The sequence below is a fragment of the Mastomys coucha genome, unplaced genomic scaffold (genome assembly GCF_008632895.1).
Source record: "Mastomys coucha isolate ucsf_1 unplaced genomic scaffold, UCSF_Mcou_1 pScaffold13, whole genome shotgun sequence".
Lineage (NCBI taxonomy): Eukaryota > Metazoa > Chordata > Mammalia > Rodentia > Muridae > Mastomys > Mastomys coucha.
In genome coordinates, this window is record NW_022196895.1 from 43,005,126 (window position 1) to 43,010,113 (window position 4,988).

The following is a 4,988-nucleotide window of genomic DNA, read 5'->3' on the forward strand; positions in this document are numbered from 1 at the left end:
TAATATTTTAAGATGTGAAAATAAAATCTTTATAATTAAATAATTGGGCATTTCATAGGTTTTCTCAATTTGACCCTTTTTTAAGGTTTCACTGAAAGAAGCCACCTCTACTTGATGAACTTCTCTGTACAGGATATCTACTTTAACATGTACAAGGAGAGGATCAATGTTTGATAAGAGAATAAATGATCTACCTCTACCCACTTCCCTGGAGTCACTTCTAGCCATTCTCTCTTGAGGAACAATAATATGTCTAAGTGTGAAGTACAGGCTACCCATGCGTACAGAATGTAAACAAGCTCCTCTCACTGCTGCCAATCCATGAGTTAGAGTTGCCAATGGCTAGGTGTCCTTCACGGTCTCTTCCTCTTCCTGTGCCCCGGGAAAGCACTATTGCTGTGGTTTTATTCCATATACCAGGCAGAGATGAAGAGAAACTGTCCAGACTTGGAGGTGAAGCTGGGGCATGATGAAGGGAAGTCCTTAGCTAGGCATCATGGATGATGTACCACATACTCCAACCCCCACATTACTAAATTCTGAGAGACAATCAAGTGTCTGTCCTTCTGTATGCAGCTCCTTCGGGAGAAGACCCGAGGAGCAATTGACAGGGCAAGATTTGTATGCTTAGTCCTCAAGCGAGTGCCTTTAGTTCAGAAAGAAATGCATCTCTGTCCTTTATGGCTCTGCTTAGAAGATCTGGCTGATCGTCTATAGGAAACATCTGTGGAGAGCTGTGGACACAAATGTCAAAGGTACCATTCGTACCTCTCAGTTCTCAAGTGGGTCCAGTGTAAGAGAAAGAGGCTTTGAAGGCAATGAGTTTAGCTCATTCTGAGAAACACTAGCATGAGATTTCTAACTTTGCAGTCAAGGTAAGCAAAATGTCCACCTCTCTGAGAATAGAGGAGAGAGATGGCTGGGCCAGCACCAAAGGCCCAGAGATCCATTTCCAGCACCATGAAAGAACAACATTGTGGATGGGTACTGCTTGTTGTAGATGGAAAATGACCTTGGGCTCACTCTTTCTATTCTTCCTTCTGAGACAACTCAAACTGAAGTCTCCTAACTCCTAGGAAACCAAGCAGGTGTGGGACATGCATGCCCCTGGTATCCAGGATTCGGCCTTTGGTTTCATTTATGGAATTAGAAGAACAGGAAGCATTTCTCCCTCTTCCCGGGCTAGCATTTAGAATGCCGCCAGGGTTAGTAGAAGCCAAGAGAAGGGATGTGATGTTAACTGACAGATGGAGTTACCCTGGTGTGCTCCAGCAGCAGATGTTCAAGATACCCCAGGGCCACGTTTGGGCCTCCTTTCCCAAATGCATTTGGTCATCTGCAAGTAGGACTGATTCGACTCACAAGAAACCTGTGTGGTGTGCCTCAGGCAAGAAGATGAATGAATTGAAAGACTCTTCCATGTGTGATTCACTCGCTAGGATTTCACCACCCCAGTGTGTGTATCAAAAGCAGAAGCAACCATTTCTCTGATGCCAACAGGCTGCTACCTCAATCAGTTAACTTGTGCCATGCCTGGATCTGTAAGTGCTTCTTGGCTGAACTTCATCCACAATATGTGTCACAGGCAGTGAAAGGGGAAACGTTAATTGTATTAGTGGCATTGAGCTTTAAAGAACATGTAGCATTTCAGTTCCCTGCATGGGGTTCTGAAGTGTCCTAGGATATGTTTCAGAGTAATTAAATTCGTTTGCCTCTGTCTGCTTTTACAGGACTGCCTCAGGAGGGGGGGAGAGCCAGATGGCAGGAGGACCCTCCCCAAGACCAACCAATGTGTCCTCAGCATTCTGCCCCCTCCAGCCACAGCTTCTTCCCAGCCTTCTCCCTCCGTGAATCATGAGCAATCCTAAGACAGGCAGAATGGGAGCTGCAGACCACCAAGAGCTAGCCCTTCTGGCAGAGAGATGTTCTTCGGATCTCAGATGGCAGGACCCAGGATGCACAGGCAGGACCCAGGATGCACAGGCAGGACCCAGGATGCACAGGCAGGACCCAGGGTGTACAGGCAAGACCCAGGGTGCACAGGCAGGACCCAGAGTGCACAGGCAGGACCCAGAGTGCACAGGCAGGACCCAGGGTGCACAGGCAGGACCCAGAGTGCACAGGCAGGACCCAGGGTGCACAGGCAGGACCCAGGGTGCATAGGCAGGACCCAGCATGCACAGGCAGGACCCAGCATACACAGGCAATAATACCTAGGATACACAGGCAAGACCCTAGATGCCTAGGTAGGACACTGGTGCATGCTTTGAGTTTTATGCTGCAAGAACTTAATAAAAGAAGATGTCAGGCGTGTATTTGTGTGTGTGTGTGTGCGCGCATGTGTGTGTGTGTCTTGACATTTTTAAGGGCAAAAAATGGTTAAATAGCTTTTGGTGGTATCATGATTCAAATGGGATGCTGGACAAAGCCTCTACCAGGAAATTCTGTTTGATGGCTTACTTATTCATTAATGCATCTATTTAACCCAGTATTTGATAACCCACCAAGCAGGTTACAGCCAGGACTCATTCTGCTTGAGGATGACAGCTGCACTAACAGCATTGCCTCAGGCAGAGGCTGACCAGTGGGGGAAGAGGCTCATCCTACTGACTCCTGTAGCCACTGACTGGAGGCTAGAGGGCAGGGAGTTAGAAACACACATTGAGGGCTGGTGAGATGGCTCAGCAGTTAAGAGCACTGACTGCTCTTCCAAAGGTCCTGAATTCAAATCCCAGCAACCACATGGTGGCTCACAGCCATCCTTAATGAGATCTGATGCCCTCTTCAAGTGTGTCTGAAGACAGCTACAGTGTACTTACATATAACAATAAATAAATCTTTAAAAAAAAGAAAAAGAGAAAAATAACACACATTGAGGGGCAATGACTGGTCCATGACTGACAGACCCAGCATTGCCTTAGCACCTCCGTTGACCGAGAACATGCATTTCTGGCACCAGTCTTAGAGCCAGGTTGAACATCATGCACCCTGAGTGTGACACAAAATACACCCTCTGAGCAATGGCCTGTTGAAAATGTGTGGCACTTTGACATTTACAAAGACCATTCTTCCCCACCCCCCCAACACCTGTGCTCACTGGATGCTCTCAGAATTCTTTAGAAAGTTGAATGTGTGGGTTTCCAATATCTAGATGAAGAAATCAGTTTTCTAAAGCCACACAGCTCACTTCAAATTAGAATCCCGAGTTTTTGAAACTGAGACTGGAGCTCTGTTGATTCTATGCTGGTTAATGTTTGCCTTTTACGGACAGACTCCAAGTACTTGCTATGCTTAAAAGCTGAAACTCCAGCAGGCCCTTCTATTTGTGTGGGCTCTATAGTAAACATTCTCAGTGGAGAGGGTTGAGGCACGATGCCAGTGGGCGGGTCATTCAGTGTGCTCCGGCGGCTTCACCACCTGTGACTGGTAAAGGTGTGACAATCTGCCCCATCCCCGTGTCCAGAGCACATACTCCACTCATGAACTTGTAAACCTGGCTTGACCTAGAGATCATAGTTCCAGGCTCTCCCAGCCCTCTGCTTCCCCACACTTCTCCCCTCTAACCAGGATCCTCCTGCTTTCTCCAGTCTGAACCTGTCCACCACTTTCTCTAAGCATGGGCACACAGGGGTGGTGAAACAAACTGCCACCAAGAAATGGGCGGAAAATACCTCAGTGCATGGCTATCCTTATCCTAGTTCTGAAAGAGTTCATTTGAGGAATCCTAGCATACTGTTGCCTTCAGTGTAGCAAACAATGGTGTGTCCAACATGCAGGCTTTAGGGCCCGGCTCCCGAAGACTGAAACTAGCTGTCTTATGTCAAACCCTGCCCTCCCCAGAACATCTCTGGATTTCTGCTGCGTTCTTACAGCTGAAGGAAGGCAAACCCTCAATCTTCAGCAGCCTTTGTCCCTTGATTATGCTAAGGATCTCCCTTGTCATGTAGGTTTACTTATCAGGATGGACCTTTGGTTTTGCTGGTGGTGGTTTTTTGGGGTTTTTTTGTTTTTGTTTTTGCTATTGCTCAATCGTTGTTATTTTTCCAGGGAGCCACGGCATGGAATCCTTAACAAAATGGCAGAGTCAACAAAGCCCGTCCCACATACTCCTGTGAAGCTTTGCTGAAAGCATGACTTTAGCTTGAGCTCTGAAGTGAACACATGGCGCCTATGTGACACACTGCGTTGGACTCATTTTTCATCAACAGATGGGTCCCAGATGAGCCTGTGAGGGGTGTGGATGTGGCAAGAGTTGCATGAGCTAAGTCAAGCCACGTTGAGAATGTCTTTGTAGGCTGTCATTGAGGAGCTGATTAATTGGTTTGGGATGTGCGTACACCTCTTTGTTGGAAATCAAGAAGCACATGGGCCCAAAGGACATGTGTCTGAGTGTCCTGGGAAAGGCCTGCTGCTCTGCCAGGAATTCCGAGTGATATGGGAGCTGCTCTTGGCAGGCCAGCCCCTGCTGGAAATGTGTCTCAGTAGAGACATGGGGGCATGGGAAATAGAATTATCCTCTGGAGAGATTCTGCCATAATGACCACAGCTCTGTCTGCCTGGCCCAGTGAAATGAATGAAAAACGCCACAGTCAGAATTTCTTTATACATACATAGCCTAGGCTCGCTGTAAGAGCCGTGAGACATGTTCTGGCTTTCCACAAAACCACTCCTCCTCCTCCTCTTCCTCCTCCCCCTCCCCCCTCCTTCTTCTTCCTTTTCTTCCTCTTCTTCCTCCTCCTCCTCCTTCTTTTTCCTCTTCTTCTTCTTCTTCTTCCTCTTCCTTCTCCTCCTCTTCCTCCTCCTCCTCCTCTTTCCCCCCTCCTCCTCCTCTTCCTCCTCCTCCTCCTCCTTCTTCTTCTTCTTCTTCCTCTTCCTCCTCCTCCTCTTCCTCCTTCTCCTCTTCCTCCCCCTCCTCCTTCCCCCTCCTCCTCCTCCTCCTCCTTCTTCTTCTTTTTCCTCTTCCTCTTCTTCCTCTTCTTCCTCTTCCT